The following is a 15,157-nucleotide window of genomic DNA, read 5'->3' on the forward strand; positions in this document are numbered from 1 at the left end:
GGATCAGTATTTTTTTTTTTTATGTGAAAAAATTCAGAAAGTCCTCTCTCTCTCTCTCTCTCTCTCTCTCTCCTTGCACCGATTAGAGGAAGTAGAGTTATCAGAGAACCACTTACCTCTGAGCGATAAAAAGGGCTTCGTTGTCCCCCTAGTGACAAGACAGACTAGGCCCAGGGTCAGGAGGGAAGAGAAAAAAAAAAAAATTAATTAATAAAAAATAAGACCTAAGAACTGATACATATGGAGCGTAAATTTACGAATATCACACTGATGGCCGAAGCAAGATTACACTGACTGGCTTTTCTAACACCTTTAATGTCACGTGTAAACCTGGAATAAAAAGCACCATCAAGGGAAGTCAGAGTACCGTGACGTATCACTGTCAATGGCACAACAATTGCCGTACTAAGGTAGGCGAGGCGTGTGGGGCAGGTGTCGGAGTCAGCAGTTGGAAATTGTACCGCACATAGCGTGGACCAAAGCGAATTGCTGCGTGGCGTGACCCGGTGTGGGTGCGTGCCTTTCTCAAGCCCGAGACCGCTTGTGGGTGAATGGAGGCAGGAACTGGCGTTGTGTGCAGTCAGTGGCAGGAGTGCCTGTCTCGCTGTCCGTCCTCGTTCTCCTACAAAGCCTCGTACTGCTTCGAGCCTCCCGGCTAGAAAAGGAGCGTTCAGGTTGAGTCCTCTGTACCCTGGGAGAGCAATGTGAACGATGCCTCGGTGCATTTCATAGGGGCACAAAACTTACAGCGATTTATACAGCAAGATGAACAGAAGAATAAAAAAAATAGAACATAGGATGGCTGAGTGTAAAGGCGCCGCCACAGCGGGACATGTGGCGCCACTCAGGGAGGAGGGCTGAGTGTGAAGACACCGCCACCGATTTACTCGATGTACAAAGGTTAGTTGATTTTCAGCCAGTAACAGAAGGGGAGGAAGGAAAACCATCCAATGAAGGAGGATAACTGACGAAGACCCGTGGACGGCGCCGACACCAGACACTTGGGAAACGATGATGGAAGGAGGAGGAGTATTTTTTTTTTTTTTTATGTAGGAAGGACAGTGGCCAAGGGCAACAAAAATCTAATAAAAAAAATGCCCACTGAAATGCCAGTCCCATAAAAGGGTCAAAGCAGTGGTCAAGAATTGATGAATAAGTGTCTTGAAACCTCCCTCTTGAAGGAATTCAAGTCATAGGATGGTGGAAATACAGAAGCAGGCAGGGAGTTCCAGAGTTTACCAGAGAAAGGGATGAATGATTGAGAATACTGGTTAACTCTTGCGTTAGAGAGGTGGACAGAATAGGGGTGAGAGAAAGAAGAAAGTCTTGTGCAGCGAGGCCGCAGAAGGAGGGGAGGCATGCAGTTAGCAAAATCAGAAGAGCAGTTAGCATGAAAACAGCTAGATATGCAACATTGCGGCGGTGAGAGAGAGGCTGAAGACAGTCAGTTAGAGGAGAGGAGTTGATGAGACGAAAAGCTTTTGATTCCACCCTGTCTAGAAGAGCAGTATGAGTGGAAACCCCCCAGACATGTGAAGCATACTCCATACATGGACGGATAAGGCCCTTGTACAGAGTTAGCAGCTGGGGGGGGTGAGAGAAACTGGCGGAGACGTCTCGGAACAGCTAACTTCATAGAAGCTGTTTTAGCTAGAGATAAGATGTAAAGTTTCCAGTTCAGATTATAAGTAAAGGACAGACCGAGGATGTTCAGTGTAGAAGAGGGGGACAGTTGAGTGTCACTGAAGAAGAGGGGATAGTTGTCTGGAAGGTTGTGTCGAGTTGATACATGGAGGAATTGAGTTTTTGAGGCATTGAACAATACCAAGTTTGATCTGCTCCAATCAGAAATTTTAAAAAGATCAGAAGTCAGGCGTTCTGTGGCTTCCCTGCGTGAAATGTTTACCTCCTGAAGGGTTGGACGTCTATGAAAAGACGTGGAAAAGTGCAGGGTGGTATCATCAGCGTAGGAGTTTGGTTTAGAAGATCATTAATGAATAATAAGAAGAGAGTGGGTGACAGGACAGAACCCTGAGGAACACCACTGTTAATAGATTTAGGAGAAGAACAGTGACCGTCTACCACAGCAGCAATAGAACGGTCAGAAAGGAAACTTGAGATGAAGTTACAGAGAGAAGGATAGAAACCGTAAGAGGGTAGTTTGGAAATCAAAGCTTTGTGCCAGACTCTATCAAAGGCTTTTGATATGTCCAAGGCAACAGCAAAAGTTTCACCAAAATCTCTAAAAGAGGATGACCAAGACTCAGTAAGGAAAGCCAGAAGATCACCAGTAGAGCGGCCTTGACGGAACCCATACTGGCGATCAGATAGAAGGTTGTGAAGTGATAGATGTTTAAGAATCTTCCTGTTGAGGATAGATTCAAAAACTTTAGATAGGCAGGAAATTAAAGCAATAGGACGGTAGTTTGAGGGATTAGAACGGTCACCCTTTTTAGGAACAGGTTGAATTTAGGCAAACTTCCAGCAAGAAGGAAAGGTAGATATTGACAGACAGAGCTGAAAGAGTTTGACTAGGCAATGTGCAAGCACGGAGGCACAGTTTCGGAGAACAATAGGAGGGACCCCATCAGGTCCATAAGCCTTCCGAGGGTTTAGGCCAGCGAGGGCATGGAAAACATCATTGCGAAGAATTTTAATACGTGGCATGAAGTAGTCAGAGGGTGGAGGAGAGGGAGGAACAAGCCCAGAATCGTCCAAGGTAGCGTTTTTAGCAAAGGTTTGAGCAAAGAGTTCAGCTTTAGAAATAGATGTGATAGCAGTGGTGCCATCTGGTTGAAGTAGAGGAGGGAAAGAAGAAGAAGAAAAGTTATTGGAGATATTTTTGGCTAGATGCCAAACCTCTAAACCAAGGTTTAGAAGGTTTAGGACGAGAAAAAGAGTGAGGAATGTATGCCTCCATGCCAGACACTATCACCTCTGTTATGCGCTCAGCACACAAAGACGGGTCTCTGACACGGAAGCAGTAGTCATTCCAAGGAAAAATCAGCAAAATACCTCCTCAGGTCCCCCCAACTAGCAGAGGCAAAACGCCAGAGGCACCTTCGCTTAGGGGGATCCTGAGGAGGGATTGGAGTGATAGGACAAGATAAAGATATGAGACTGTGATCGGAGGAGCCCAACGGAGAAGAAAGGGTGACAGCATAAGCAGAAGGATTAGAGGTCAGGAAAAGGTCAAGAATGTTGGGCGTATCTCCAAGACGGTCAGGAATACGAGTCGGGTGTTGCACCAATTGCTCTAGGTCATGGAGGATAGCAAAGTTGTAGGCTAGTTCACCAGGATGGTCAGTGAAAGGAGAGGAAAGCCAAAGCTGGTGGTGTTCCGGTGTGGTTTTGAATTATCAATTACCACTGGACACTGTTCATTAGTTTCTTACCTTTATATAATAGGTAAAGTCACTCTTGATGAGTTTCTGTGGTTTTCAGGTGAATGTCAAAGGTGAACGTATAAAAATAGGTATATTTAGATATATGTACAGAGTTCTGGAGAAGGGTGTGGCGCGTACGGGACAACGGATGTCCTCTGCGTGGTACAGCGTTACACCCTGGCAAGAGACTGCCGAAGCCGGCACAAGGGACGCTTAGCGCCTTCAAAAGTGCTGACATTAGAAATAGGGGCGGGTTGACCGCACTCACAGTACATGAATATATTCATAATTATTACTCTCTAATTACATAAATAAGGCAAAGGAAAAGCTACTTATAGCTAAGAGTAATACATGCCAAAATACATTAGAGAGAGATTAACTATGGAGAATACTTAGATACTGTAATGTAGGTGCTACCGATTACTTATCGATAGCAATAAAAGGAGTATGGAAAGTTCCATGGTGTGTGTGTGACGTAGGGTGGCGTGATCATATCCGCCCCACCCTTATGCGCCAACACCCACTATTTGCACTTATGCATATATGTATACATACACTTATATTGCTAATCAAGCAAGGCATTATAAATACAATACACATTATTATTAATTATGTGACACCGTTACATCGCTCGGTCACCTACTTGACGCGTCCTCGCGAATACAGTGTACCTAACCATGTTATGTGTATGAAACTCCTTCATTAAGACGTTTACGTCTACTATCAAGATATATATACAAATTTAAGGCTTTCCTAACACACACATATAAGAATATTAACAAAAACATTAAAATAAGGCAAGGTGTCAGGATACTTGGATAGAGAATCCCAGGTTTCAGATATACTGGCAAGGATGTCTCTAGAGCCTCTGAAAACTCTTCTGTGTTTGAGAAGGAAAGAGTGGATAAGGAGTTTGTTATAAAAGAAATCCTTGACTTTGTCAAATTCTCCAGGGAAGTAACAGGGAAAACTCTATATGAAAGGTCTGTCGTAAAAGCTAAATTAATCCTAGAAGGGTAAGTGGTTAGTTTACTAGAACGTACATGACAAGCATCTTGTACTGCATAATGTCCTATAACCTCCTCATAAGTGGTCCCTTCTGGGCAAGTCACTGAGACGTAAAAGTTTTCTGTGAAATAAAAGTAATGATATCCATGAAAATTGCAATGGAAAATAGGTTTTGAAACCACATGCTTGTATGGACAGAGTGTTAGAGCTGCAGACGCCTCTGAACGTGTCAAGACGACTTCACAAATACCTTTTACTACAGGTAAGAAAGCAAATTGGATACTTGAACAATGGTACAAATGCAAGTATGAAGATTTACAACGTTTTAATTCAGTTAAATCTCCAATTGTATATAATGAAAAATCCTTGGCTATTAGCACTAAGGAAGGATTCATGTCCAGTGTCATCACAGAATTATTAACGGAAAATGGAAAAGGTTTAATCTCATAGGCCTCAAAATGATCCTGAGATTTAAAAGGTATGTTTACAATTATTGCATCTGTGGTCAAGGTAGCTTCCAGCAATGGGTAGTAATACTGGATCATGTCCGCTGCATACACTGGTGTCAATTTGTAGGTTGACTGACCAATTTCTATTGTGTGAAGCAAATCCTCTACAGGAAATAGTGAAGTTGTTACCCTGCCATTGACAGCATCCACCATGTTGCGAATTATCGCTTCATTAATGGAGAGAACTGAACCCAAGGAAGCTTCAAATACATGCAAAGCTTGATCTATAACCACAACGTGATTTATCACATCTAAACTATGTAAGGCATTATCAAGCACAGTTGTTAAATCATTTGAATACTGTAATAACTCATTGAGATTAGTTTCAAATTTAACTATTTTATTGTGATGTAGGTTCAGGACCTTCTTATTAGTAGCTTCAACCGTTATTAGTTGATCATAATGTTTCCTTAAATCCTGTACATCCTCGTCCAAGGCGGTGCCAAAAAGATATTGAGACAGTTGTCCCAACCCATTTATGAGTCCTCTTTTGGTACGAGCGTGCACTGGATGAAGGTTGTAGTCCTGCTGAGATTGGTTCAATTTCCCGTGTAAGAATTCTACCCTTGCTTTTAAAGCTTTGATTATGGTTTGTGAGAAAACTTGTGTCTGGCTATGCGTTTCATCAGCAAGTAAGGATTCCACTTCCTGTAAGGAGTTATCCAAAGTTTCTGAGACAGCGTCGAGGTCCGAAGTTACGGAAAATAAGGTAGAAAAAGGATATCGAACCAGAAGAACATCTTCTATTAAGGTTACTTCCCCAAGATGTGTGGTGAGAGCCCCCGGTTTGATATGCAACGCAGTGGACGCTTGTAGCACTTGCAGCATGCTCAAGAAGGTAACCAGGAGGCCCAGTGCCATCTGTAAGTAATGCAGGCAATTAGCTGCGTGAGCGAAGGTTATACCTATGCGTCTTTATAGTATTAGTAGAATTAAGGTTTGTAACCTGATCAGTAGTACTCTCTGTTGATGACTGGAGCTGAGCGTTAGTCTTCACAAGCCGATCACTATGTACTATCTCAGCAGTGTTAATCTCTCTCTAATGTATTTTGGCATGTATTACTCTTAGCTATAAGTAGCTTTTCCTTTGCCTTATTTATGTAATTAGAGAGTAATAATTATGAATATATTCATGTACTGTGAGTGCGGTCAACCCGCCCCTATTTCTAATGTCAGCACTTTTGAAGGCGCTAAGCGTCCCTTGTGCCGGCTTCGGCAGTCTCTTGCCAGGGTGTAACGCTGTACCACGCAGAGGACATCCGTTGTCCCGTACGCGCCACACCCTTCTCCAGAACTCTGTACATATATCTAAATATACCTATTTTTATACGTTCACCTTTGACATTCACCTGAAAACCACAGAAACTCATCAAGAGTGACTTTACCTATTATATAAAGGTAAGAAACTAATGAACAGTGTCCAGTGGTAATTGATAATTCAAAACCACACCGGAACATTTGGTGGCAGCTTAATGAGATACGAATAACTAACTCCAGTGCCAAGAGCAATAACAATAAACAGTGGTTGAAAGTGAAGTGGTGAACGGACACAGTGAACGGAGAAAACGGCAAACAGTGGCAAGGTAGTGAGGAGAGCAGAGGAGCGAGCCGGCGTTGTTTACAGAACTTACGCTGACACACCAAAACACTCGCACCAAGCCAAGAGCGACGCACCTAACGGTCTCGCCTTACTCACCCAGCCTGCCACTCCCAAGATTCACTTCTCTTTGTTATTAAAGGAGGAGACTTAAAAGACTCGAGGAGAAACCTAACAATTCTTTGGTTTCCCCTCGGTCTAATTATTCGTCGTAGATTCTCGGCGAAGACATCATCGGCGCAGACATTCTCGGCGCAGACCAACACATCTTCCACCTGCAGGAATCCTGCAGGATTCTACAAGAACACTACTATCCTAAGAGGAGCTTCCCAAGACGGAAGGAGTCTTCCTAAGAAGATATATATATATATTTTTTTTTTAAGTGTGAATTTCTCCGGCTACAGTCGTGAGTACAGACACTTAGTGGTACACCACACCAATATTAAATAAAACACTTGTGGTAACGCAAACACTGTTAGGGTTCATGTATAACTCACCTATTTCAGTGATGTTATTTATGTGGAAATTAAAATAATTTAGTTTGCCTCTTAAACACCGTTTTCTTTTTCTGCTGGACGGAGCGCTCGCTCTCGTTTTCTTTTAAGTGTTCAGGGATAACTAGGATAATTCCATTTCTGTCCCTAACCCTTCAATTCTGTTAAAATTTTCACACTTCTCAAAATACTAACCATTCATCCTTTAAGAGTGGAAACGCCTTTGGACGATGGAAACGTAATTTAAGTGTGTAATTAATACCTAATTAAGATAGTAATAATACTACATTTATGGCTAAAGCTGAGAAGTTAGCTGAAATCTATGAACTGGAGTGTCATTTCCAAGCGGATAATAGTGACACTAGATCATCAGAAGCACTATCAACGGAACCAAAAGCCACTACAGTGGAAAATACCGTGCCTCATGAGGACGGAAACGTGTTGATTACAAGATCAGGGAATAAATACCCATCATTATCAGCAGCAACCATGGCTAATCCTAATGCTTCTGCTTCAACCTCTACTGGCTCTCCTTATGCCTTGCATGCATCTACTACACTTAAGGTACTTCCTATTCCTGAAACAATATCAGCATTTCGCGGAGAAAACCCGCAAGAAAGGGCTCACGATTTCATCCGTTTGTGTGAGGATGTTATGACAAGAGCAAATACTATCACCGATGAAGACAAGATCTCTTTCGTCAGATCTAAATTGGCTGGAGAAGCAGCACACATGATGAATACCAGCGCTTTTAGTCCGCTTGAAATAGGGACTAGTTATGCAAATTTCAAGAAAAATTTCTTGAACATTTTTGGGGGTAAGAGTCAAACTGACCTCATGGTACTAGCCTCCAAAGTGGGTCTTAGATTTGCAGCTGAAATTAACTCTATTCATGAAATGAAAGCCTTAATCCCTACCCACCAGTTCGTAACGGACTTCATGGATGTCTTACGACTTAACAACTGGTTCCAAGGAAACAGTATGACAGAAACAAATTTCAGAAGACTTCTGGAATTCATCTTTTACATATCATTGGTGAATGGGGAAGTGAAGAAAACCGCAAGTCATTTTCGCTTTAAACCGGGAGACACAGTAGCTGACCTTGCAGTCCTGATTCGGGAGAAAAGAGGGCTATCTGGTGCCTCTCCGGAAACTCAAACCTCATTGGTTGCTCCACTCATGGATGACGACCAATCTCAACCTTGTGCGGCAGCCATGGCGAGGCCTGGAAATGTCTGTTCGTACTGCCATAAAATAGGTCATGTTGAAAAAAGATGTTATAAGAAACAAAAGGACCAGAAATTGGCAGCAAATAAATCCGACTTGGAGAACAAAACAAAAGGGGGTAATCTCTCTGTTAGACCAAAACCAGGTGCATCGCCCCAAGTGAAAACTGGTAGGACAAGATCCTACAGGGACGTCGCTACCCAATACTGCCTCATACATGGCCAGTGTAAACACTCATCAGAGCAATGTAAAGATATAATCAATATGAGAATTGAAAAACAGGCCAGAGCTAACCTGAACAGTACAAGGCAGTCGGGGGAAGACCAGCGCACAGTAGTAAACAAACCCGACTAAAACATCTAAATGCGCAAGACGCTGAGGCAGCAGATTCTTCTGACATGTCAGTGCATTCAACCATAAATGCTGCCAACAACCAAACAGACATAATGGCATTACTAACTAGGGTAGGTAAGCATCGCTTATCTTTGGCTGTAGACACTGGAGCCACAGTAAACGTGATCTCTGAAGAATCTTACAAGATTCTGAAACGGAATTCACGCGGTGGTAAATGGATACTCCGTCCAAGTGACTTGAATCTTTCTGGTGTCACAGGGTCAGCCCTGAAAATCTTAGGAAAAATTTCCTTACCAATAAGTCTATCTAAGCATACTCAGCTTATTCAAACTGATTTCTATGTAGTCAGTAACTTTAAACTTCCTTCTGACGGCTTATTAGGGCTAAGAGCCATGAAGTCTCACCAGATAGTAATCTATCCAAAGCAAAATACAGTCATGTACTGCGGACGACATCTGGAAGGGATGAAACATCCTGCACCTTTGGTTTCCAGGCAACCCAGAAACGGTTCTTTATCACGGAAGGGACAAAGATCCAATGGGGAGCCTCAAACGATTCCATCTGTCCGGTCTCCTACGAGAGATAAGGATATAACAGAAGCATGGAGGGAAGCAAAAGCAATTGTCAATGCCAGTTATGACATTCCTGCTCGTGTGGCAAAACGGATTACAATTCGTGTTCCAGAAGCTCCTGTAGGCAGTGACATCTGTCTTGAAGGTATAGGTAATGTTAGGCGATTGGCTGTTGAATCGACTCTTTCCACAATTAGAAAGGGTCATGTCACTGATGCTTTGGTGGTGAACACTACTGGAAGTTCTGTAAGGATCAAACAAGGTCTTTTCCTTGGAAAGTGCCTGGTTTATGACAAGAAAGTGGTACCAGAACCCAGTATTCTGCCTGGAGCCTGCGTCTCTTCGGTGAGTCAGTCTGCTGTTGACACCGAGCTGGGGTAGGCGCCAACCCTATGTTCGTTTGTCAATGTTGTGGACTACCCCGAAATGAGGCCCGCGCTCTTGGACTTATTGGGGAAGTATCGCAATGTCCTGGCACTACCTGGAGAATCCTTAGGTGTGACCGATCGAGCGGAACACCACATTAGGTTAAAACCAAACACTAAGCCAGTATATATACCAGCTTATCGTCTTCCTCATAGTCAGAGGGCGACTGTAGATGACATGATTCATGACATGATTGACAAGGGAGTGATTCAAGAATCGTGCTCTCCTTGGAATTCACCAATCTTTTTGGTTCCCAAGAAAGATAAATCTTTCAGGCCGGTAATCGACTTCCGGCGGGTTAATGATGTCACAGTGGATGATCATTATCCTTTACCTGTCCTGAGCGACCTTCTAATGTCCTTAGGTCGTGGAAACAAAATTTTCTCTAGTTTAGACCTGTTGTCAGGATACTGGCAGGTTCCCTTAGCCCCCACTTCACGGGAAATAACGGCGTTCAGTACGCCTAGTGGCCATTACGAATGGTTACGCATGCCTTTTGGATTAAAATCCGCTCCTTTAACATTCCAGAGAATGATTAACAACATTTTCACGGGTTTACTTGGCAAAACCGTGTTTGCATACCTGGATGATATAATCATCGCTAGTAAGGATCAAGAATCCCATCTGGAGAGTTTAAAATTAGTCCTCCAGAAGCTTGAAGAAGCTGGACTTAAAGCAAAGCTTTCTAAATGTGAATTTCTAAAAGCCAAAATAAAATTCCTTGGCCATGTAGTCGATGGTGAAGGAATCCACACGGTGGATGAAAAGGTCATAGCTGTACAGAAGTTTCCTCAACCTAAATCGGTGGAGAATGTCAGATCTTTCCTAGGTCTTGCGGGATATTACCGTCCTTTCATCAAGAATTTTGCGGCAATTGCATCCCCACTTACTAAACTCCTTAAAAAGGATGTTGCTTTCCATTGGGAGGCTGCTCATGAACAAAGTTTCAATGAATTAAAATCACTATTAACAAATGCACCTGTACTTGCTTTCCCAGAGCATTCAGAGCCGTTCATTATTTGCACGGATGCTTCTTCTCTAGGACTGGGAGCAGTACTGATGCAGACAGATGCCAGAGGCAAAAACTATGTAATAGCATATGCAAGTCGTGTGCTTAATCCAGCAGAGTCTAATTACTCTGTCACTCATCAAGAAACACTTGCTGTAGTTTGGGCTTTAAAACATTTTAAGGACATTATCCTTGGATATCCAATTACAGTCTACACGGATCATGCACCCGTAATTGAACTTTTCAAAGGGAAAAATTTAACTGGACGAGTGGCAAGATGGTACTGTACCATGCAGGAATTTGCTCCAGTAGTCAAGTACTTGCCAGGTCGTGCTAATGTAGTAGCCGACGCACTTTCACGAAATGTGCCTGTGGGAGCTGTCAGTGACTCGATCCCTGTAAATAACTTCACCTTGAAGGAATTAAGTAAAGCACAGCGAGAGCATGAAATATGGTCTAAGGTCATACATGCTCTGGAGTCAGGCGAAGAAGATAATCTTCCACGTCTACATATACCATTCTCTCAATTTTTCATGTCACCAGACAATGTTCTGTGTCGACATAATCCCCAAATGGGAGAGTCTAGTAAACAACACATCATTCCTGAGAGTTTAGTCCATGTCATACTTATCTTAGTGCACGACATGCCAAGTGCAGGACATCCAGGAAGAGAGCGAACTCTACAAGCAGCGCGTAAAAGCTATTATTGGCCTACCATGCGCACTGACATAGAAGATTATGTTGCCAGGTGTATATCATGTGCAAAGCACAAGGGTGCGGTAAAAGGACCAGCCCCAATACTGGAATATCCACTACCTGAGCGACCTTGGGACATTGTCTCCATTGATCTTCTTCAATTACCCAAAAGTCAAAATGACTCGCAGTATCTACTTGTGTGTGTAGACCATTTTTCAAGGTTCGTGGTTCTCTCACCTTTAAAGGAAAAATCTGCTAAATATGTAGCGCATGCGCTAGTAACTAAGTTGTTTTGTCCATACTCAGCACCACGAGTGTTGTTAAGTGATAATGGATCTGAATTTCGCAATGAAATCTTACAAGGTATATGTACACAGTACAACATTAAACACACATACACTGTGGCTTACCATCCTTCTTCAAACGGACTAGTAGAAAGAGCAAACAGGAAAATCCTGGAGGTTCTTCGTCCAGTTGTAAACAGTCTCCATGATGACTGGGAGGACTGGTTACCACACGTTGGTGCCTGCATTAACAGTTCAATGTGTGAAAGTACTGGGAAATCCCCACATTATATATTATATGGTGAAGATAAAAATCTTCCTTATGATTTGTTGGCAAGTCCACAAACTCCAGTATACAACGTAGATGACTATGTTAAACAACATACTCGTATGCATGTTTTCAAGGACATTCATGCTAAAGTCCGAAGTAGGCTACAAGCTTCTAGGGCAGAAATGATGGCTAGGCAACACAAGCGTGCGACCCCTGTCACGATACAGGTTGGAGACACAGTTAAAGTTCGTTATCCGTACAGGACCTCCAAACTCTCCCCTACATTTAGTGGTCCATGCTCGGTTGTCCGCCAGTTACATGGTAACAAATTTGAGGTGCATGACCCTCTTTCTTAACTATGGAGAATACTTAGATACTGTAATGTAGGTGCTACCGATTACTTATCGATAGCAATAAAAGGAGTATGGAAAGTTCCATGGTGTGTGTGTGTGACGTAGGGTGGCGTGATCATATCCGCCCCACCCTTATGCGCCAACACCCACTATTTGCAATTATGCATATATGTATACATACACTTATATTGCTAATCAAGCAAGGCATTATAAATACAATACACATTATTATTAATTATGTGACACCGTTACAGTGGTGAACATTGAAGTCTCCAAGAATGGAGATCTCTGCAAAAGGGAAGAGGGTCAGAATGTGCTCCACTTTGGAAGTTAAGTAGTCAAAGAATTTCTTATAGTCAGAGGAGTTAGGTGAGAGGTATACAGCACAGATAAATTTAGTATGAGAGTGACTCTGTAGTCGTAGCCAGATGGTGGAAAACTCGGAAGATTCAAGAGCGTGGGCACGAGAGCAGGTTAAGTCATTGCGCACATAAACGCAGCATCCAGCTTTGGATCGAAAATGAGGATAGAGAAAGTAGGAGGGAACAGAAAAGGGGCTACTGTCAGTTGCCTCAGACACCTGAGTTTCAGTGAGGAAAAGAAGATGAGGTTTACAAGAGGAGAGGTGGTGTTCTACAGATTGAAAATTAGATCTTAGACCGCGAATGTTGCAGAAGTTAATGAAGAAAAAGTTGAGGGGGGTGTCAAGACACTTAGGGTCGTCGACAGAAAGGCAGTCCGACCTGGGGACATTTATGGTCCCCTCCCCAGATGGGGACTCCGAGGCTGGTGTAGGAGCCGCCATGATGATTTTAAAATTTCTGAGTGAAGGGTGTGTGTGTTATTAGGTGCTTGTAGTTTTGTGTGGAGGAAGAGAGTTGTCTTTAGAGGGCAGGCTGTGACTGCCCCCTTGTGTTGTGAGACACAAAGGGAAACGTTCAGTGAGGTCACAGCTGGGTTTAATGATAAGTTCACAGCACCCCCTCAACAGTGCTTTAGACCTCACTGGGAGTAATTATCGTTTCGGCAGGTGTCTACTGCCTCCTCCTGTATAGTGGTAGTAGTAATAGTAGTAGTAGTAGTAGTAGTAGGAGGAGGAGGAGGAGGAGTAGTAGTAGTAGTAGTAGTAGCAGTTGCTGTTGTTGTTGTTGTTGTATCAGCAGCAGCAGCAGCAGCAGCAGCAGCAGCAGCAGCAGCAGAAGAAGAAGAAGAAGAAGAAGAAGAAGAAGAAGAAGAAGATGTAGGACGAAGAAGAAGAAGAAGAAGAAGACGTAGGACGAAGAAGAAGAAGACGAAGATGTAGGAAGAAGAAAAAAAAGACGAAGATGTAGGAAGAAGAAGAAGACGAAGATGTAAGAAGAAGAAGAAGAAAAAGAAGAAGGCGAAAATGTAGGAAGAAGAAGAAGACGAAGATGTAGGAAGAACAAAAAGAAGATGAAAATGTAGGAAGAAGAAGAAGAAGAAGACGAAGATGGAAGAAGAAGAAGAAGAAGAAGAAGAAGAAGAAGAAGAAGAAGAAGAAGAAGAAGAAGACGAAGATGTAGAAAGAAGAAGAAGAAGACGAAGAAGAAGAAGGACGAAGAAGAAGAAGAAGAAGACGACGAAGATGTAGAAAGAAGAAGAAGAAGAAGACGAAGACGTAGGAAGAAGAAGAAGAAGAAAAAGAAGAAGAAGAAGAAGAAGAAGAAGAAGAAGAAGAAGAAGAAGAAGAAGAAGAAGAAGAAGAAGAAGAAGAAGAAGAAGAAGAAGAAGAAGAAGAAGAAGAAGAAGAAGAAGAAGAAGAAGAAGAAGAAGAAGAAGAAGAAGAAGAAGAAGAAGAAGAAGAAGAAGAAGAAGAAGAAGAAGAAGAAGAAGAAGAAGAAGACGAAGATGTAGGAAGAAGAAGAAGAAGACGAAGATGTAAGAAGAAGAAGAAGACGAAGTAGGAAGAAGAAGAAGATGTAGGAGGAAGAAGAAGAAGAAGAAGAAGAAGAAGAAGAAGAAGAAGAAGAAGAAGAAGAAGAAGAAGAAGAAGATGTAGGAAGAAGAAGAAAACGAAGATGTAAGAAGAAGAAAAAGAAGAAGACGAAGATGTAGGAAGAAGAAGAAGATGTAGGAAGAAGAAGAAGAAGAAGAAGAAGAAGAAGAAGAAGAAGAAGAAGAAGAAGAAGAAGAAGAAGAAGAAGAAGAAGATGTAGGAAGAAGAAGAAAACGAAGATGTAAGAAGAAGAAGAAGAAGAAGACGAAGATGTAGGAAGAAGAAGAAGATGTAGGAAGAAGAAGAAGAAGAAGAAGAAGAAGAAGAAGAAGAAGAAGAGAAATACAAAGGAAAGAACAGATAGCAACAGCCCTACTGGGCCTAACGAGGCTGTCTGTGTGACTATACTGCCATTTCAGATTCTATGAGTAAGAGGTGAGAGGACAGCAAGGGTGAAGGAAGGAACACCACGCAGCATGGAGAAACAGTTATAGAGTGTGACAGGAAAAGTTGAAAGCCAAACACGTTACCCTCTCTGACACTGGAAGAAAAAAAGAAGTAGGAACGAAGAAAGTTATTCGAGGGGTTGATGCGAGGCGCTTATTTCATTTATCCTTAAAAATTTCTAGCTTGTGCCTATTTACTACATGTACTGGGGAAGAGTTTTAAATATTAACGATTCTATTAAAGAAAAGTGTTTAAGTTCATCTGATCTAAATCACCTGCATGTGATCTTATAACCATTACGAGTGGTTAGAATTGTCAATAATGACAGAGCTGTTAATGTTAACGTTATCAAAGCAGAGAAACATTTTTAATAGGTCTATTAAATCCCTACGCATCCTACGCTCCTCTAAGCTGGTTAGTTAAGTTCCCTCAAGCTTCTTTTGTATGGTTTGTTTTGCAGTCATGGGATCATCTTAACTTTTCTTTGTACTCTCTCCAGCTTGTCCAGATCTCTCCCATAATAGGATGACCAAAACTGAACGCAGTATTCAAGATGAGGTCGGACAA

Source organism: Scylla paramamosain, chromosome 38 (genome assembly GCF_035594125.1).
Source record: "Scylla paramamosain isolate STU-SP2022 chromosome 38, ASM3559412v1, whole genome shotgun sequence".
In the NCBI taxonomy this organism is placed as follows: Eukaryota; Metazoa; Arthropoda; class Malacostraca; order Decapoda; family Portunidae; genus Scylla; species Scylla paramamosain.